This window comes from Marmota monax, unplaced genomic scaffold (assembly GCF_021218885.2).
Source record: "Marmota monax isolate L192 unplaced genomic scaffold, Marmota_monax_Labrador192_F-V1.1 WCK01_AAM20220418_F8-fsc00163, whole genome shotgun sequence".
NCBI classification, from domain to species: domain Eukaryota; kingdom Metazoa; phylum Chordata; class Mammalia; order Rodentia; family Sciuridae; genus Marmota; species Marmota monax.
Genome location: NW_026693660.1, coordinates 1848814 through 1870989, shown reverse-complemented (window position 1 = coordinate 1870989; position 22176 = coordinate 1848814). Strand labels below are relative to the sequence as shown.

The 22176-nt window shown below is 39.2% G+C and overlaps 1 long non-coding RNA gene and 1 other non-coding gene across 6 annotated transcripts in view; one reads left to right on the top strand and one right to left on the bottom strand.

Moving 5' to 3' along the window:
* Positions 1-267: 267 nt before the first annotated feature.
* Positions 268-22176, bottom strand: part of LOC124103316 (uncharacterized) — a 76329-nt gene continuing 54420 nt past the window's right edge. For 4 of the 5 annotated variants that reach the window (XR_006855167.2, XR_009228269.1, XR_009228270.1 and 1 more), the window contains 3 exons: positions 6039-6180; positions 5584-5660; positions 268-4759 (listed from right to left, as the gene is read on the bottom strand). This is a non-coding gene — a long non-coding RNA (uncharacterized LOC124103316). The remainder of the gene's footprint in view (positions 4760-5583; positions 5661-6038; positions 6181-22176) is intronic. The other variant, XR_009228271.1, reaches the window with a different exon arrangement.
* Trnaa-ugc (transfer RNA alanine (anticodon UGC)) lies at positions 18731-18803 on the top strand. Its single transcript has one exon. It is a non-coding gene; the product is annotated as a tRNA-Ala (tRNA).

Below are 22176 nucleotides of genomic sequence, written 5' to 3'. Positions count from 1 at the left end.
TCAGGAAAGGTGAAGAGTAAATTGAATGGGGAAAGATTTATCTTTTTGACAATTGGTGTTGGTGCAATTAGATAGCCATCGGCAAATCAATGAAACGAGCACAATCTCAAAATGGATTATAGACCTAAATGTAAGAGCTAAAACCATAAAACACTGCCTCAAAATAAAAATTACAAAGGGCTGGGGATGTATTTCAGTGGTAGAGTACCACTGGGTTTAATCCTCAATACCAATGGTGAGTAGGGGAGACAGATTCTCCTATTTTAAAATAGGCTAAGGATATAAATAGACATTTCCCAACAAAAAATATACAAAGACCAATTAGTGCATGAAAAGATTGCTAAATAGCATTAGCCATCTGTGAAATCAAAGTCAAAACCACAATGAGGTACTATTCATCCACTGGGATGACTATAATCAAAAGGAAAGGTAATAATAACAAATATTGGTGAGGATGGGGGGAAATTAGAGCCCTCATTCACTATTGGTGGAATGTAAAGTGGTATAGCTGGTTTGGAGAACAGTTTGGTACTTCCTCAAAATGTTAAACACAGGTTTACCATCCAGTTCCAGCAAGCCTAGCTGGATCCAGCAATTCCACTCCAAGATATATACCCAAGGGAAATAACAACACATACATATCCATGCAAAAACCAGTACATGAAAGCTCATAGCAACATTATTCTTAATAGCCCCCAAACGGAAACAACCCCAAAATCCATCAACTAATGAATGGATATGCAACATGGTAAATCCATACAATTGAATATTATTTGGGCACTAAAAGAATGCAGTACGAGTAAATACTAAAATATGGATAAACTTCTTTCATGTCTCTATTTAATCTTTCCTCTAGCATTTTGAACCTGTAGAATAGAATTATAATAACTATTTTAATGTCCTTGCCTACTAAATCTAATATCCCCATCAGTTCTGAGTTTGACTAATTACTTGCCTCATTATAGGTCATAGTTTCCTGTTTATGTGCTCAGTAATTTTGTATTTAATAACATTCATTGTGAATTTATTTTGAAAGGGACTAGATATTTTCGTAGTCCACTTAGTATTTTTTCTCTTTTACATTTTTTGGAGGGTGGGGTTGGGAAGAGTATTGAGGATTGAACCCAGGGGTGCTCTATCACTGAGCCACATCCCCAGTCCTTTATATTTTTTATTTTGAAACAGGGTCTCACTAAGTTGTCCAGACTGGCCTTGAACTTGTGATCCTTTTGCCTCAGCCTCCAGAGTTGCTGGGATTATAGGTGAGCACTACCATACTGGCTCACTGGTATTCTTCTTTTTTTTTTTTTTAAGTTGTAGATGGATAGAATGCCTTTATTTTATGTGCTGCTAAGGATCAAACCCAGTGCCTCACACATGCTAAGCAAGCACTCTGTCACTGAGCTGTAAGCCCAGCCCCACATCCACTGGCATTCTTGAGTTTGTTCTGGGACATAGTTATTTGGAAATAGTTTGATCCTCTAAGATCTTGCTTTTCTCAGACCAGTCAATTGTCCCACCAACCTGACCAAGCATTCCCCTTCCCAACCCATTCACATCTGCAGGAAACTTCAGGTTTTACAACTTCGCTAATTTGGTAAGTGAAAGGTTGTGTCCTGATTCTTTAATTTGTACTTTTATTTACTTGTGAAATTGTATACCATTTCTTATATGCATATCCTATTTATAATTGCCTAATTGTGTCTTTTCATTTTTACTAAGGGGTCTTGGTGGTTTTAAAAAAATAAATTATAGAGCCAGGTGTGGTAGTGCATGCCTATAACCCTAGCAACCTGATAGGTTGGGAGGCAGAGGCAAGAGAATTCCTAATTACAGGCCAGCATCAGCAACTTAGACTGTGTCTCAAAATTAAAAATAAAAAAAAGGCTGTGGTTCAGTGGTAGAGAACCCCTGGATTCAATTCCTAGTACCAATAATAATAACATAATAATAACAACAAATTATATTAGTTCTTTATTTAAAAAAAAACTCAATTTGATCTTGTGGGGGTGGGGTTAAGATTTGCTTGACAGAAATAGAGCAACATTTAGTCTAGTGCCAATTTTGTCCCACAACCGAGGCAAGACCCTTCTGAATATTTTACCTAATGCTCTGTGAATGATAGGAGTACTGATCTGGCAGGTGGAAACAGCCACCACTTCTGGCCCCACGTGAGTTGTAGCTATTGTTTCCATGATTTTTCAGGTGGTTCTTTCTCTGACTTGGAGTAGTATCATACATTCATGAGTTCTTGAATACTCTGCTGAATACCCAATGAGGACCCTCTGAAGATCTTTCAATTTGGTTGCTGCTAGTCTTTTTTTCTCTCTCTGTGCAGATCTCTCCTGTTATTCTACCCTGTAAACCTTAGCTATTTGGGTTTCCCTGGACTCTCAGCTCCATCTCCTCATCTCAGGGAATCTGCCAGACTCTACTATAAAGTTCTGCCTTTTGCCACCACCTAGAAACTCTCCAGGCAGTAAACTGGACAATCATAATGCTTACCTCATTTGCTTCCCATCTTTGGGGGTTATTGTCTGATGTCCAATGTCATTTTTAAAAGTCATTATTTTATATATATAACATTATAGTTAGACTGTGTGCCTCTCTCTATATATATATGGGAGCTGGGGATGTAACTTAATGATAGGAGCATGCATAGCATACACAAATCCCTGCATTCAATCCCAAGCACTAATAATAACAATACAACATCAACAGTAACAAAGAAACATTGAAAAATATTTTTCCATGTTTGTAGTCATTTCAAGTGGCTGGATAAATTTGGTTATTGTTATTCTGTCTTCGACACAAGTAGAAGTCTACAATCATACTGTGTTTAGCAAAAAGATAGATTTAATTGGTTTTCATAATAACCATAGAAAGGAAGAAAGTACACTGGCCATCAGGTTAACCACATCAATCAGCTCAAATTATACCAGAACACTTTCTGTCTTTCCGTGTCATTTATTTCTTAGTTCTAGAATCCCTACCTTACAGCCAGAAAGCCAAGAGCAACTCCTTTTTCCATTTTCAACTTAACCCTGTGAAAGAAAGAGTGGCCTGATGTACATTCCTTCCACATCTGTTTTGGACCAACCATCAAGGTTAGGAGTGTACATCTAGAAAGAGGATCCAACAAACAAAAAACACACATCATCTACATTGCCATTATACACAGAAGTTTGAGAATTTGTAACATTTTCTTGGAATAATTTCCTAGAAATGAAATTGCTCTGTCAAAGATTTTAGCCATGGGGCTGGGAGTAATAGCTCAGTGGTAGAGCCCTTCTGTAGCATGTGTGAGGACCTGGGCTTGATCCCCAGTCCTATAAAAATGGGGGTGGGTAGGGAAAGTTATTTTTTTACATGTTATCAACCTGCCCACCAAAAAGCTTATCCCACTTTTTTCTCCCATCAAAAGTGTGTAATATTACACATTTCCCCTCAGTAATTCCAGCACTGTTTTATATATATATTTTTTACTGTTGCCAAGCCAACAGATAAAAGTGGTATGTCACTGTTATTTTAATCTGCAGTTCTTGATTAGTCCTAAAGTCAAACATTTTGCCATGTTTATTTATACAGTGCCAACTATGCCTCATGTAGAATTTTTTAAAAATTTAAGTCATCTGCCTTTATTTTGCTTTTCATACCTTTTTTTTTCTTTAATATTTATTTTTTAGTTCTTGGCGGACACAACATCTTTGTTTGTATGTGGAGCTGAGGATCGAACCCAGGCCGCACACATGCCAGGCAAGCGCGCTACGGCTTGAGCCATATCCCCAGCCCATCATACCTTTCTGATATATAACATTTTAATACATTTGTGCCAAGTTTATCAATCATTTCCTTTATGATTTATGCCTTTGATGCTAATATAGTCTTCACACACTTCAGCTGGTCACATTTGGCATGTCTGCCAGTTTCTACTTAAGATTCTCCAAGTCATGTATAGAAATCAGCTTTTGACACATATCTCGGCTAGAGATTAAACTATTCCTGTTTCTTGCAAGACTCCCAGGACTGCAGGTAGGCAATTCAAAACATGATTGCTCCCAAAAGGCTAATTAAGGGAGGCAGTACTGTTTACCAAGTTCATTAACAACAATGAGTTACAACCAGATAGTCTAGTTGATGATGCTTTCTGATTATTAAGAAAATTTTTGAATGATAATACTAATAACTAACACACTTCTCATTGAAGACCTTTTAAAATGTCATTGATAGCTAGCTTATTTCCTGGTAGTCTCTGAAGAAAGCAGAACTATTTCCTCCACCAATGTACATCTGCAAGAGCTGTTTGTCTCCTATCAACTAATTTATCTGGAACAAAGTTGCTTTTACCTTTTAATCAAATACTTTGCATATCCAGTAAGAGTAACCACCAGAACAGGAAGACTGGCTTATTAGCTATGTCAGAGGGTGCATTCTGGGGTTTGCTGCAAATTTCACAGTTCCAAATATAATTTTTTAAAACCTGTGAAATACACAATACTTTTGCTTAGCCAAAGAGATGTCCAGTGGAATTTTCTTTGATGATGGAAATGTTCTGTATCTGTGCTATTCAAGATGATAACTAAAGAGCTAAGGGGGTAACTCTGAGAGTACTTGCCTAGCATCTGTGGATCTTGGATTGGATCCCCATCACTGGAAAAAAAAAAAGATGGGGACTCAGCTGGGCTCAGTGGCACATCTGTAGCTTCATCTACTCTGGAGGCTGAAGCAGAATCCCTTGAGTCCAAGAATTTGAAGCAGCCTGGGCAACATAGTGCAAGACCAAGGATAAAAAAAAAAGTAACTAGGAGATGTTATTTTAATTAATTTAAATCAGAATAGTCATGCGCATAGAATTACCAGTTTTAACAAATAAGTACAGAGTGCACAATTAAATATCAATTATAAGCCAGCTTGGTGGCACACACTTGTAATCCCAGCAACATGAGAGGCTGAGACAGAAGGATCTCAAGTCTGTTTTGTTTTTATTTTTTTTAAATTAGAACTATATAGTTATGTGTATTAGTTTGGTTCATCCTAACAAACTCATACATGCATGGGATTCAGTTTCAGTTCATAATCTACCCTCCTACTCCTGGTTTTTCCTGAGGATCTCAAGTTTGAGGCCAGTCTCAGCAACTCAGCAAGATTTTTGTCTCAAAAATAAATAAATAAATAGGGGCTGCAGTTGTAGCTCAGTGGTAGAGGGCTTGCCTAGCATGTGTGAGGCACTGGGTTTGATCCTCAGCACCACCTAAAAATAAGTAAATAAAATAAAAGTATTATGTCCACCTACAACTAAAAAAAATTTTTTAAAATAATAAAAAAGAGTAGGTTGTAACACAAGGGTAGAGCAACCCTAAGTTCAATCCCCAGTACTGCAAAAAAATAATAATAATAAATTAATTAATAATAATAATAAATAAATTACAGATACTCAACAGATAATTTTGTAGTTTAAGAAAACCCCAAGCAACACAATTATGCTACAATTATACTACAACACAATCATACTATTCTTTTTTATCTGAAATTCAAATTTAACTGGGAATCTGATATTTTATCTGGCATGTGGTTTGTGATTACCATATTGGATAACATAGGTATGGAGTGTCCTGTTTCTTGCAAAGCTCTTCAGAGTTATTCACAAACTCCTATTGAATCTAGATCAAGAAGGAAAAAAGGATTATGATCATATTTTGGCAAGAAAAGCCACCTTACTTCTAAGATAAGTTTATTATATGTCAAAGCCAGGACTACTAAGACAATGAAATTCAAGTCAACCATTGTTTATTGGATACCTTCTCCATGAGAACAAACATTCAGCTATACACACTAGTGTGGACATAAGAATTACTTAAGACCTAGGTCCACTTGAATTAGTTGGGCCTTTGCTGTACTGGATGTTAAACCTTTGTTGTTGTTGTTGTTGTTGTTTGTACTAGGGGTTCAATCCAGGGCTTCCTTACTGTTTAATCTACATCCCCCCAACCTTTTTTATTTTTTATTTTGAGACAGGATCTCACTAAGATGCTTCATACCTTGCAAATTTGCTGAGGCTGGCTTCCAACTTGTAATCCTCCCGCCTTAGCCTCATATATTAACTATTTCGAATATCATCCTTCATTGTGAGGCAAGAAGGAGGAATAAATATTTAGACCCTCTTCTCTAGGAATTCACAACCTGGTGGGAAAGTCAAGACACTTATGTTATTTTATTATTTTTATTTTTGGTCCTAGGGATCAAACCCAGGGACTTGTACCTGCTAAACACATGCTTTACAACTGAACTACACACCCAGCCCCAGACCCCAACTTAAAAATAAACAAAATTAAAAAGTTATTTAATATAAAACAGATTCTGTGATATATACAATGAAAGTGCTATAGGTGTATAGGAATCCACCACAGAAGAAACCATGGTGTGAGGTTGACATTGTTGTTTGAGGTTTTTGTGTTTGTTTTTTTTTGCCAAGGTCTAATAAACTTTTTAAAAAAAATAGTTGTTGATGGACATAATATCTTTATTTTATTTATTTTTATGTGGTGCTAGGGATCAAACCCAGTGCCTCACACAAGCTGGGCGAGTGTTCTACCACTGAGCTACAACCTCAGCCCCCTAATAAACTTTTATCTTCTTTTCATCCAAGGACTTGACAAAGTAAAACTTTTAGACTCCTGTAGGATTAAATCAAGGTGGGCATATTTGTGCTTGTATTCAAGAAAATTTTGCCTATGAGGCCAGGTGTGGTGGTGCATGCCTGTAATCCTAGTGGCTCCAGAGGCTGAGGAAGGAAGATTGTAGATTCAAAGCCAGGCTCAGCAATTTAGTGATCCTGTAAGCAACCTAGGAAGACCCTGTCTCAAAATAAGAAATAAAAAAGCCTGGAGATGTGGCTCAGTGATTAAACATCCTTGGGTTCAATCCCCAGTACCAAAAAAAGAAAATTTGCCTACTTTCTTCAAAGAGAGTCAATGAATCTCCCAGTCAGGATCCCTGAGCCAATGCCATGCAATTCAATTTAAAAAGACATTTTTAGAGTTGGGGTTTGGGATGTAGCTCAGTGGTAGAGCATCTGCCTAACATGCATGAGGCCCTGGGTTCTATCGCCAGCACCAGGAGGAAAAAAAATTTACTAAGTTTCTACACTGTGCAGTGGATGACTCCAGGCTACTGGATCACTCTTATTCCCCCTACCTACTTTCTATACTCCAAAAGAGACACACAGATTTCTCTATTAACTATTCCACCAGGGCTGGGATTGTGGCTCAGAGGTAGAGTGCTCACCTAGCACATGTGAGAACCTGGGTTCGATCCTCAGCGTCACATAAAAATAAATAAATAAAATAAAGGTACTGTGTCCAACTACAACTAAAAAATAAATAAAAATAAATAAATAAATAAATAAAAATAAATAAAAAATTATTACCACCATGGCTGCCCTCTGCTCTAGGGTCATTCAGCCCTTGCTCTGCCCATGTCTAATGCAGAAAGTTACCAATACATCCCTTTCCCCTCCCCTTTCCTAATTTCAGCTTCTAGATGAGGTTCTTCCATCTTCTTCCCATTACTCCCCTCTTACTACCCTCTGGAGAGCAACAAAATTTCTCTTAGATTTCAAACTTTAAACATGACTCACTGCTACCCAGCAGGTTATTGGAAATACTGGGATTCTCACAGCTGCAACACCTCTCTGGGAATGGCTTCAGCAAGGGAGCTACCCTGCACAAGGTTATACCCCTTCCCTGGGGGCAACCAACATCAAATGACTGGTCACTAGGGAATATAAAAGGCCTGCACTTTGCCTCACTGCGGGCAAATGTGCACTGCCTTTCAGAGCTCCACACAATGGGCAGGAACCCTAACTATAGTTTAATTTCTTCCTTCTGAGTCCCTTATTCCCTACAGGTGTAGCCACTCTAAGCTCCTCATAAAAATAAATACATTAATTAATTAATTTAAAAAAAACAATTTTGCATGCACATCTCTTGTCTAGAGTTCTCTTTCTGAAGAGCCTTACTTAAGACACAGGTTGTTGAAACATCTCTTAAGTAACTGTCCAGATTCTTAGAACAAACTTGAAACTTTGTTAAAATTGACTTTTTCCTACTGCTTGGGAAAAATGAGAACTGGTCTGCCTTTTTCCAGACAGATGTGCAGGAGATGGACGAGCAGTTTCTGGAATGAGAGAGGAATTTTTCCGGGTTGGTTATGTTGAGTGGGATGATCAGACTGGCAGGTGCCTGCAATTTATCTTCCCATTCCTTATTTAAGTACAGATGACCCAGGGAGATTTGTAGATCTTTGAATACCCTTAAACTAACCCAATCCTGTCCAATAAAATATTCATTACAGAGAAGGGATTCTAAGACCCAATTTCACTCTGTGAGGAATAACTACTTTCTCCTTCTATGAGGTTTCTCATTTATCCCTCTCCTGACAATTTTCTTGCAAGTCTGGAAGCTGCTTTGTGGAATTCTGGGAGTGGACTTGACACCTCTGATTCACAACCACTTCACCACAGGGAAGTTGACTAACCTCTCTTGTAGTGCCACCTGTCATACATTCATCTTTCCTCTTGGCTTTGTCTTCTTTCAACTTAGCTGCAAGGTGGGAATGAGGGTAATTCCTTCTCACCAGAGAATGGCAAGTTCCTATTGGGTACCAAGCACTGACCTAGGTCCTTCACAGTATCTCATTAAATCACATAATAACCACACAAAGTATGTACATCTGCCCTCTGCCCCTAACACAAACACCAAGGTTCAAAGAGTTATGTAATCTAATTCCTTGCGATGTGGAACCTCTCCTCCATAGGAAGTGAGACTCAGCCTGGTCTTTATGGGATTGTGAAGTGGTGTCTTAGGTTAATTATAATGTTGCTAATGTTAGTCTTGGTAGAACTTGATTTGATAATGGTCATACTGATTTTACTCCTGAATCTTTTACAGCCTTAACTGTTCAAATGCTATGAGGTTCAAAGAGATATCTGAAGTGGGATGGTCTACAAAATTCTTGTATCACCAGCTGATTCATGAATCCATTAAAGAGATGTTTACAGCATCTTTATTGCTTAGAGTATGCAGGAAGCATTATGGAAGGATTTGAGGGCCCAGTAGTTGAGAGCATAGACTTGATGGGCACAATTGCACACACCTAAAATCCCAGTGACTCAAGAGGATGAGACAGGAGCATCAAAAGTTTGAGACCAGCCTCCACAACTTAGAAAGACCCTGTCTCAAAATAAGATTAAAAAGGCTAGGATATGGCTCAGTGGTAGAGGGTCTCTTGGTTTAATCCCCAGTACCACAAAGAAAAAGAAAAAAGACTTTATTACTTAGTGGCCAAGTGACTTTATACTTGTCCTCAGGTTTTTCAATAAAAAACTGAAAATGAAAACCATAATTTTCAGTAAAATGAAGATAAAAATGCTTGTTTCATGGGAAGGATTTGTTTTAAATAGAATTGTCTGTGTAAAGAGCTTGGTACTTGAGTAACTACTTGATCAATGGTAGCTGTTATCTTATTATAAGACAAAGTAACTGAAGAATAGATCTGGATCTCAGGAAACAGTCTAGGAAAGGAGATAAGATACATACATAGGTAAGTATAGTATCAATTTAGAAAGTGATGATTGATGCAGAGGTAAAAATTATGTACAATCAAACTAAAAAGAAGGAAACCTTATGTCTAGGTAAAGGAAGTCAGAAGAGGCTTCATATATGAAAGAAATTCAAGCTGATGGGTGATATTCACACTATTCAATATTAAATCTGTGATTGGCAACCCTGTTGTAAACCAGTAAACACCAATCAAAGCTTAAAATAATGCCAAACATAGCAGGGCACAGAAGCCCATACCTGTAGTCTCTCAATTGCTTGGGAGACTCAGGTGGGAGGATCATTTGAGCCCAGGAGTTCTGAGTCAGCCCAGGCAATGCAGGAGACCTTGTCTTGAAAAAAAAAAAAAAAAAAGGCAAATAACAAACTACAATCCAGAGTACCATGCTGTGGGGCTGTGTGCCCACTGGAAACAATGATGTGCCTATAAGCTCAACATAGGGCAATACATGTCCAGCCCATAGATCTGCTTCCCAGTTAGTTCCCTGAGGGTTATCCTGGCCCAGGCAAAACAAAGATCTCTTGACTAGTGACCTTAATCAGGACTAGCTCTGGAAAAGATCCAAATTAATGTCTGTTAGTAAGGGATTTACCAAGTGCCTACCATGAATTCTAAACTATAGGTATGGGAATCCCTTCTCCACACAGGAACACAAAACTGACCCCTCAGGGGAGTTTGTATAATCTAGTTAGGATGGTAATCTTAACATACTAAATGTTTTCTAATAGCAGTTGTTCTTTTTCCTGTTTGTAAAAGCAATATAAATTCACTCTAGAAAATTCAGGAAATGATATAGAATAAAAATGAAACCATCCCAAACCCTACTACTCAACATTAACCATAGTTAGCAATTCAAATTATGAACTTTTATTACTCCCTTCACCCCCAGACAAGCATATTACCCCTATCTTCACCTCACACTTACTCATAGGAGGAGGTTCTTAGACGAGTAGATCATATATTTTCCTATTTCCTTTTTCCCTTCTGGCTATGTCTGCCTGGGAATGTGATTTGGCTCAAAGTACAGAGAAGGGAGTTATTTTAAAGCTATTCCAGGTCCTCAGTGCAGCCATCAATCAACAGAGAGCTCTATAAAGACTGTTTTTTGCTCAGGTGAGGCTCATTGCCTTGTAAGGAGACGAGAAAAGGAGGTGATTGACACAGCTCCCACAGAAAAGTGAAGCTTGATTCCCATTTGGGCAGCGGAGAGGTCAGTAAAAATTATGTTGCATGTGCGAAAATGGTTTTATTCTGTGAATGAATCTCTAAACTGCACTGAAACTTTATGGTTGTTTTGTAGGTTTTGGTCTTTGTTTTGTAGTGTCAGGAATTGAACCCAGGGCCTCAAGCTCACTAGGCAAGATTTATACCAATGAGTAACACCCCCAGGCCTCAAATTGTACTGAAACTGAGAGTTGATATCAACTGGGTATGTCTGTGTATGTGTGCATGCACACGCGCATATGCATGCACAGGTTCATGTGTGCCTGAGTACATGATTCTGGATAACTAAGAAATTCTCATTTTGCTTTCTCACCTGCTGACCTACTAAAGGAAGGCCCCCTGTGGTGGTAATCTAGACCAGACACCCTGAACTAAGAGCTTCTCATAATGTTGGCCTGTGTAGTGTTGACAATTTAATTTTCAACATGAAACCAATGGAAGATATGATATAAAAATCTGGAATTCTAGCTTCTACTGAGAGAAAAAGAGAGGGTGGAAGGAGAGGCAGCAGAATAGAGAGAAAATCTGGCAATTTTAATCATTTCTTAAAAATAAAATTAGCCCTTTGAATGTCATTTCCCACCTTCCCCAGCTTATTATTTGTCTTTGGATTTGGAGGTGTGTGTTTTGGAGAAGGGGAGAGGACAGAGTCTTGCTTTGTTGCCCAGACTAATCTCAAACTCCTGGGCTCAAGCAATCCTCCTGCCTCAGCCTCTCTAATAGCTGAAATTACAGGTATATGCCACAGAGCCCAACTTGGAGATTCTTTTTATTATTGTTGTGTTTTGTTTGTTTTTACTTCTATGTAGAAATTTAAAACTTTTTATATAGCAAAACTTATCAATCATTTCTCTCACATACTGAATTTTGCATATTAAAAAGATCTTAGTTGTCTGTGTTGGTTTGCTAGGGCTGCCATACTGAAGCTCCCCAGATGAGGGGCTTAAACAAAACAGGTTTACTTCTTTACTGTTCTGGAGGTTGGAAGTGCAAGATCAAGGTATCAGCAGGTTGGTTTCTTCTGTGACTCCTCTCCATGACTTGTAGATGGTGGTCTTCTTGTGTCTTCACATGGTGTTGTCTGTGTCCTTATCTCCTTATAAGGACATCAGTCATATAAAATTAAGGTCCATCCTCATGATCTCTTTTTAACTTTACCTTTTTAAATACCCTAAATACTCTAATTCCAAATATACTCACATTCTGAGGTGGGCAGTTAGTATTTTAACATATGAATTTTGAGGAAACACATCAGCTTATAACATTAGAAAGCCTTTTTTTTTTTTTTTTCTGATTGTTTGATTTTTTTTTGTGGTACTGAGGGTCGAACCCAAAAGCACTTAATCACTGACTATATCCCCAGCCTTTTTTATTTTTTATTTTTAGAGAAGGTCTCCCTAAATTTTTATGCTGGCTTTGAGCTTTTTTTGCAAGTGTGTGTTGGGGTGGTAGAACTGGGGATTGAACCCAGGGATGCTTTACCACTGAGTCACTTCCCTACTGCTTTTTATTTTTTATTGTTGAGACAGGGTCTTGCCAAGTTGCTTAGGGTCTTAATAAGTTGCTGGGGCTGGTCTCAAACTTTCAATCCTTCTGCCTCAACCTCCTGAGTCTCTGGGATTACAAATGTGTGCCACTGCACTTAGCTTATTTATTTATAGTTTTTGATGGGCCTTTATTTTATTTATTTATTCATTCATTAATTTATTTATATGTGGTGCTGAGAATTGAATCCAGTGCCTCACACATACTAGGCAAGATTTCTACCACTGAGCTACAACTTCAGACCCTTTATTTTTAATTCTCCCATGTTTTCTTCCAGTACTTTTAGGTTTTTTTTAATTATTTATTTAAATCTATGATCCATGCAAAGTAAGATGGCACATGTCTGTAGTCCCAGTAACTTGTGAAGCTGAGGCAGAAGAATCCCCTTAAGCCCAGGAGTCCAGGGACAGCCTGGGCTGTTGCCTGAATGACAGGAATGACGGGAAAACACCATTTCTTCAAATATATAAATAAATAAGTGACCCAGCTGGGATTTGTTTTGGCATAAGAAATGAGATAGGAATCCAAATTTTTTTGGTTTTTAAAGATAGCAAGCTAAATGTTCTTACTCCATTTATTTCCCTCCAATTATTGAAATTCTGTCTTTGTTTTATACTAAATTCTCATATATTTTGGGTCTACCTATGGACACTATTTTATACCTCTAATATGTCTATTCCTGTGCCATTACCAAATTCTAATTTCTTTATATTTTAATCTTTGAGATCATATCTTGCCCTGTTTTATTTTTTCAGAATTTTCATCACTACTTTTGTATATTTACTTTTCAGTAGATGAATTTAGGAAAACTTTACATTGCTTATATTATTGAGAGACATCATTGTATACCCCTCTGTAATGCTTGAATTTTTAACCATGTACATGTATGTGTGTGTGTGTGTGGTGCTGGGACTTGAACCCAGGGCCTCATGCATGCTAGGCAAGCACTCTACCACGGAGCTACACTCCAACTCTACATGAATTATTTTTATGACTAGGAACATATTCATTTTTACTCTTTTTTTGGGGGGGTGTACCGGATTGAACTCAGAGGCACTCAACCATTGAGCCACATCCCAGCCCTATTTTATTTAGAGACAGGGTCTCACTGAGTTGCTTAGCACCTCACCATTGCTGAGGCTGGTTTTGAACTTGCAATCCTCCTGCTTCAGCCTCCTGAGCCGCTGAGATTACAGGCATATGCCACAGCACCCAGCTCAGGGAATATAGCTCAGTTGATAGAGTACTTGTCTCGAATGCAATCCCCAGTGCCACACACACACAAAAAAAATAGGGTTGAAGGTTAACTTCAGTGGTGGAACATGTGTGTAGCATGTGTGAGTTCCTGGGTTTAAACCAGTACACACAAATATATAAATGGATAGATAGGTAAGTAGATATAGATAAAATAAAAAAATAAAGGGATACAGCAGAGGTAATCAATGGTAGCAAAGGTGAGTTTATCTAGTGAAGCCATTTTGAAGCTTCTTAAAATCTCCACTCCACAATCATAACTTCTCTTTTGTTTGTGGCTAAGTCGTGCTTTCCCATGGTTAGAATAAAATCGATTTAGCAACACATTTTGACACAGTCTGTGTGTTATATTAATGAAAAATATTAGTTCTCCCCTCTGCTCAGTCTCATTTCTTTATATTGAAAAGCTGCACTCCTCTCTCAGAGGCTGTCTAGGCTGAGGGAGACTGACTGTGAACTTGGCAGTTTTCCCTAACAGTCTCTGGCCAAAACTGTCATTGTCTGGCTCAACTGAAAAGGGTCAGGTTTCCAGTGACAAAGGAGCTGCTGCTTGGGATCCTCTTCCAGTCTCACCAGCAACCAGCTGCTTTTCTCTCCCAGCTCAAGTGTCTTTGCTGCCCCTCCTGCAGCATGCAAGCCTAAGGGGAGATCTACAGCAAGCTGGCACCTTGAGCAGTCTTTACATCTTTAACGTAAGTGTGGAAGTGCATTGGGAGTTACACTTCTCTTCAAGAGGTCATTTAGTTGATTCTTGGTTCCCAGATTAACTAAGGTCTGTATTTCCTTTTCTGTCCCATTTTCTTCCACTCATTTGCTCATTTACATGTGAGACTGATCATAGTATAGTACAGTGTAAGTCAGAGCCTGGTCATCCCATTAGCTTTTCACCTTGGAGTAAGAACTGACGTCATTACAGTGGCCCATTTCCAGTTCTGCATGATCTGTCCACCAACCCTCCATATCTCCTCATCATTCACTCAACTCTAGCCCCAATGGTCTGCTTGCTGTTCCCTCAATGCCTGGAACACCTCAGATAGCCACATGTTCTCACCTCCTTAAATTATTTATGGAAATGTCACCCATCAGTGTAGGAAGACGGTGTAAATAGAGAAGATGGTCCTGGGACTGAGCCCTGCATGGTTTAGTTACTTCACATATCATAGTATTAGAGTTTGAGTAGAAGACCAGGAGCCTGCCAAAAATGAGCAGGAAAAACGCTCAGAGACCTAAGAAGAGGAATACAAGGAGATTGTGGTATCAATGAAGCCAAGAAAGGAACTTGAAGGTTCTGCCTGGTGTGGTGGCACAGGTCTGTAATCTCAGCTACTCAAGAGGTTAAGGCAGGAGGATCACAAGTTCCAGGGCAGCCTGGGCAATTTAGTGAGTCTCAAAGTAAAAAGGGCTGGAGATGTAGCTCAGTGGTAGAGAATTTGGCTTAGCATGCACAAGGCCCTGGGTTCAATCCCCAGTAAACTTCCCCCCACCAAAAAAGGTGAGAATTCCCAATTATGACAAATGCTGCTGAGAGATCAAGTAGAAATTTCCAGAACACTATTCATATGTTCAATTAATACTCAAGCAATATATTAATTATAAATATGACAAAAGCCATCTCTCAGTGGAGAGACAGGGAGAAACCTAGAGAGAGACGAGGAGTCAACAGGGACAGGAGTGAGGGAATGGTAAGAGATGGAGTGAATTAATGACATAGGAAAGGGAAGGGATACCAAAGAGCAAAGTTCTTGGGAAGTGGAGAGGAGATGAGGCCTGGTACTGGGCGTAGGGAGGAGAATATTCATCTCAAAGCTAATGAAACTGAACTCTTGGGGCTCTTCACTTGCCTGGACCCCTTTCAACAACTTTTTTGCTTTTTCTTTGGGTGGGAGTGCTAGGGATAAAATCATGGACCTCATGCATGCAAGCAAGTGCTCTACCACTAAGCTGCATCCCCAACCCAGGGCTATTTTTTTTTTCTTTTTTGGTACTGGGACTTGAACCCAGGCATGCTTAATTACTGAGTCTCATCCCCAACCCTTTTCACTTTTTTTTTTTTTTTTAATTTTGAGACAGTGTTTCACTAAGTTGCTTATGGCTTCATTTAGTTGCTGAGACTGACCTTGAACTTGTGATCCTCCTGCCTCAGACTCCCAAATCCCTAGAATACAGGCATGCACCACCACACCTGACCAGGACTGACTTTGATAAGACAAGTGCTCCAGTATTTTTCAAACTTGAGGGACGAAAGGAAAATAAAACAACCAAAATTACTTAACTGGCATACAATATATATCGGAGGAACCCATGGAAATTCTGTCCTCCAGTTTGAGAACCGCTAGGCTCCTTGAGACACTCATGTACCTCACTGGGAACTAGGAGGCCTTCAGTCAATGTCTGGCTTCACCTGCACCATGTAAGCTTCACCATGTTAGCTTCATGGGCTGGGACCTATACAATACCTTGGGGCCCAATGCTTGGTTTAATGCCCTGCTATCAGTGTCTTGAAATTTCTCATAACATTTGAATAAGGGGCCCACATGTTCATTTTGTATTGGGCCCAGCAATTTCAATATCTGGTCTTGGTCAAATGATCTTGTAGGGATATATTATGACCTTGGGCAAGGTGCTTGACTTTTTAAAAAATTGAGATATAATTCTCTACCATAAGTTGAACTATTTATGACTTGATTTCCTCATTTTCAAACACCATAATAAATTTCACTTCCTGAGTAGGACATGTGATAATGAAAGTAAAGGTCTGTGACCTCCTCCAATGAGGTGACTCTTTCCATTAGGTATGCTCTCATACTTGTTGCATACCACTACTTATCATGCAGTGGTTTCTTGCAGCTGCTGGTGTGGCATTTATTTTATTTAATTTTTCATGCTGGGGATTTACTGGGGATTGAACCCAGTAGCACTTAACCACTGGTCAACCTCCCCAGCTCTTTTTATTTTTTAAGACAGGGTCTTGCAAAATTGCTGAAGCTGGCTTTGAACCTGCGATCCTCCTGCCTCAGCCTTTGGGACATTCCTATTCTTAACTAACACTAATGTGATTTTTTTCCCCTTCCTTTTCATACCCAACAAACTTTTTGAAATGAGACCTACATTTATCAATCACATTGTGCTCTTTTCCAAGTGGTCTCTGCTTGCTAGGGTTTAAATCTATAAGTGCTTCCCCTATGTGGGAGGAAGAAGTGATACAAATTCAAGTTGCAATTGAGGAATGTAAGTGTTTTGGGTCCCCTTCTCTTTATGAAAGTGCATAAAACAATAGCTCCACAATTAACAAGAAAAAGGAAAAAAGATACCCAGTTTGTCCCTAACATTTGTGTGGCCCAAGACACGAATACAGATGAAAAAACAAATTATAAACTTAATATTTAAAATTTATAAATTAAGCTAACAAATTGTTAAAATCTTATTTAACCTTGAAAAGTATGTTTTCCTGATGTTGGCCAAGTTTAAATTGAGAGTTTTGGGCAGGGTGTGGTAGTGAATGCCTCTAATCCTAATGACTCATGAGGCTGAGACAGGAGGATTGAAAGTTCAAGCCCAGCCTCAGCAATTTAGAGAGAGACAGTCTGAAAATTAAAAAAAAAAAAAAAATTTAATAAAGGCTGGGGATGTAGCTCAGTGGTAAAGTGCCCCTGGGTTCAATTCCCAATACCTAAAATAAATAAATAAGTAAAAATTGAGAATTTCAGGGCTCTTTGGAGTTCTTGCTGCTGGAACATGATTGTGGGAGGTGAGACAGATTCTGGTCTTGTCCACTTCTCTTCCCAACCCTGGCTCAGAAAATTTTAGAGGATTAGAGAGAAGTAGTTGCAGAGGGATGGAAGGCAGAGGGAATCAAGAACTTTCACACTTCATCCTTGACCTGAGCTGAGTTTGAGGACATCCTAGATTTTATTATTATTGTGGGGATTCATTTCTTTGTATTGGAAAATACTAAGCCCTATTTCAGGACTTCTATGACCCCACCAGGAGGGCTTGGGTCAACTGAAGAAAGAACTCAGGTTGTTCTCTGGTAGGCTTGCCTCACACACCACTGGTTCATTCTACCTGCCACTTAATGTTCTTTTCCAGGAATGGCTGTCCCACAGCACCAGTTTCCTTTCAGGACAAAAAAGCAAGACCCAAAGCAAAGTTCAAGAAGGGAAGCAGAGACCAGCAGGAAGTTTTGAAGTATGAACCCCAAGACACTATTATTTTCTAACCACTCCACAGTGACATCAGCCTATGTTGCTCATAAGAACAGACAGAAGTAGGTGCTTGCCATTTGGACATGAGGTACATGTTGTGGAGCCTAGAATTTCCAGAGGAATTTGTGGTGAGGAGAGAAGTGGTGGTGTGATGAATGGCTCTGAGTTTCCACCCTAAAAGAATGTTAGACTACTATTGTCATCAGCAGGTTCGTAAATAGAACTTAGCTCCCGATAGTTGTCTTGCTTTCTAGTATTTTTATGAAAGAGATAATAAGAAGCAAAGGGAACTTCCAGGGGACATATTATAGCTAGGTGGAAAAAGCTTTCTTTCTCTCTTCATTATTTATTTGGCACTTGGGATTGATCTCAGGGGCACCTAACTGCTGAGCCATATCCCCAGCCCTTTCTTATTTTTATTTATTTATTTTTAGAATGCCTTTATTTTGTTTATTTTTATGTGGTGCTGAGGATCGAACCCAGTACCTCACATGTGCTAGGCAAGCACTCTGCCACTGAGCTATAGCCCCAGCCCTTATTTTTATTTTGAGACAGAGTCTCACTAAGTTGATTAGGGCCTCACTCAGTTTCTGAGGCTGGCTTTGAATTCATGATCCTCTTGTCTTAGCCTCCCAAGCCTTGGAAAGAAGCTTTCTTAGGATAAAGCCCAGACAGAATAAAGCAGAGCCAATAGACTCAGGAAGACGTGAGCATGAGCAATCTGACAACAGGGAGCCATCCCTGCTGGAAGTTTAGGAATTCTGATAAATAGAGCTAATAAACTTTCCCTCACTTTTTTTTTTTTTTTTGGTCTAGTTTAATTTGGTATTTTGATCCATTTGCTGTTGTCAACAATATCAGATATGTTGTAAAGAAAAGAGGCTGGGGATATAGTTCAGTTGGTAGAGTATTTACCTTGCATGCAAAAGGCCCTGGGTTCAATTCCCAGTACCACTACCAAAACAAAAAGAGGATTATTTGGATTCAAGATTTTGGAGGTTTAAGGACTTGTATCTGGTGATGACCTTCTTGCAGGTAGAGTCCACAGAGACCACACAGCAAAAGTCAGGGAGGACCTCTATGCACGTGTGTCTCTTCTGGTCTCTCCTTTTTCTTATAAATCCATTAGGGAGCTGGAGGTGTAGCTTTGTTGTAGTGTTTGCCTAGCATGGCGAGACCCTGGGTTCTATTCCCAGCACTGAAAAAACAAAAGAGAAGTCACTAAGATTCAATCATGGGACTTCACCCTAATGATTCTATCTAATCCTAATCGGTTCCCAAAGGCCTCACCTTAAATCAAAAAAAAAAAAAAAAATTTTTTTTTAAAGTGCCTGCCTAGCAGCTAATTTCTTTCCCTTGTAGGAGTACTTTAGCACTAAACTACCTCCCCAGTTCTTCATCTTTTTTATTTTGAGACAGGGTCTTGCTAAGTTAGGGCCTTAACTGGGTTTCTGAGACTGGCCTTGAACTTGCTATCTTCCTGCCTTAGTTTTGTAGTTGCTAGGATAAAGCGTGCACCACCACCCTGGCTCCATTTATTCTTTCTTACTCTACAGCTAATGAGGGAAAACCTAAATAAACCCCTTAGCTTCACTTGTTCTTAGTTGACTTAAAAATAACTAATTTTGGAGGTCACACAGCTGGGTGATACATTATTAGTTTCTAACCAGCTTTGTTATAGATAATACCTCTGACGTGTGAGTTATGATGATAAGAGTTGCCTAGTTACTTTTCAGGGACTGAAGGCCACTCTTGCTGAAAACCCTGATTCTTCTATTGGGCCTGCAGATGTCTGAAGGATGACTGGAACAGGATGAAAAGGCTTGGCCTCTCTGCCTTGCTACTTTGTTTTTCTCCTTTTATGCCTTAAGCTTTGTGGTCAGAATGAACTCAGTTTTGCAGGTAGATGTGCTGATCATTTAAGAAATGTTTTGTCCAGAACTATAAAACAGGGTTAATCTAACCTAGACTTGCCTGGTCTTTCTTTTCTTTTCACCTTTCAAGGCTAAAGACACCTGCCAGCAGCCATGACAGGAAGCACCAGACCATGGAAGGAGTTCCATCTGTTCCCAGAAAGAATGTGACTATTCCTCCCATTTATTAATCTCTCTCTCTCTCTCTCTCTCTCCCTCTCCCTCCCCCCTCTCTCTCTCCCTCCCTCCCTCCTCCATTATTCCTATCCTATAGCTGTGATTCCTCAACTCCCTGGAGGGGAGAAGCTGATTTGCCAGGAGAGCTCTCACTTCTTCATTCTTTAGCCACTGAATAAATCACTTTCTTGCCAGGCCTGGTGGCACACGCCTGTGATCCCAAGGATTCAGGAGGCTGAGACAGGAGGATCACAAGTTCGAGGCCAGCCTCAGCAACTTAAACAACTAAATTTCTTCTCTTGGTACTTTCTCTTTGAGTCACTGGCTATATCAAGCAGCAGCAGAATCAGATCTTTTCTTGGTTACACCACCACGTGCCAGCCACCATCAACACACCATCTACCCCCGATTCAGTTACCTGAATTTCTCCTGTTATGTAAGGAAAGCAAAGAAAAGCTATATATAGTTCATCAACCAACTGATAATAACACCCAAGAAAAAGGGAATATTGTCTTAATTACATGGTCACACACGAACACTTCTAGAGTATAAGGTACTAGGATAGATACAAGGCAGATGTGGGGAAGAAGAAACTCTTCCCTCAAGAGTATATGAAGTAAATTGGGACATAAAACCTAACTAGTATCCAAAAAAGTTTTAAAAAAGAAAATACAAGCACTTTGGGAAGTAGTTCGACAGTTTGGTTCCTCAAAAAACAAAATAAACAAAAACAAGACAAAAAAGCCATGACATTATTATTAGATTCAGCAATTCAATTTCTAGAGTTAAATAAAGATTATAAGAGGCCATTGTTTTGGATTGAGCTCCTGCACAGACTGTGCTTAAGATAAAAATAAAGTCACTCGTGCAAAATTCCATGTCACCAAACTGAAACTAACTTGTCCATCTGCCCTTCCAAGGAATGGAAATATTGAGAAATTGAGAAATTGGGGTTAGAGAGATAATGGCCACATTTCCCAAACAGGCCAGTTCAACTGGCGTGAGAATAAAGTTCCCTCTGCCATAATCCTTACACAAAAAAAGTTAACCTAAAGTAACCTGATGTTAGCCAATCAGTTATTTTTCTATTGTTTTGTCTCCCTGTCCCTGCCTTACAAGGAAATTATCTTTGAAACGACCAAATCACATTTTGTTCTTTGTTTCTGCCTGTCTTTGTGTATAAAACCATTTTTTTCTACTCAGCCCATTGGAACACTTAATCTATTTTATGGAATAAAGTGTTGCCTGATTCTAGAATTGTAATTTTATCCTTTGACACTAGATGTTTACTTAGTAGAAACAAAAACATGTGTCTACAAGAAAACTTGCACATGAGTGTTTACAGCAGTACTATTCACAATAGCCAAAAGGTGGAAACAACCCAAGTGGTTATCAACCAAGGAATGGAAAAAATGTGATACATCTGCTGGGCATGGTAGCACATGCCTGTAATCCTAATGACTCAGGAGGCCAAGTCAGGAGGATTGCAAATTTAAGGCCAGCCTCAGCAATTTAGGGAGGCCCTAAGCAAATTAGTGAGACCTTGTCTCAAAACTAAAAATGAAAAGGGCTGGGGATGTGGCTCAGTGGTAAAGCACCCTTGGGTTCAATCCCTAGTACAAAAATTTTTTTAAAATGGTGCATCCATATAACAATATTATTCCATGGGATATTATTCATCCAAAGAAGTGAAGCATTATGGGATAGTTGGTCCTCCATATGCCCAGGTTTCACATACATAGACTAAACCAATCACAGGGGGAAAATACCCACCCTCCAAATTGCTTCTATATAGAACATGTGCTCACTTTCCCACCTATATCATTATTCCTTAAGCGATGCAGTACAGCAATTATTTACATGACATTTACATTGTTTGGGGTTTATAAGTAATCCAGCCAGGCATGATGGCACACACCTATAATCCCAGTGACCCCAGTGGCTTGGGAAACTGAGGCAGAAAGATAGGAATTCAAAGTCAGCCTCAGCAACTTAGCAAGGTCCCAAGAAATTTAGCTAGACCCTTCTCAAAATAAAAACAAGAAAGGACTGGGGATGTGGTTCAGTGGTTAAGTGCCCCTGGGTTCGATCCCCAGTACCCCCCCCCCCAAAAAAAAAGTAATCTAGAAATGACAAAGTATACAGGAAGATTTTATAGGTTATATGCAAATACAGTATCATTTTATACAAAGAATATATATAGACTGTGGCGGGCAGGGGGCAGGGCACCTAGAACCAAT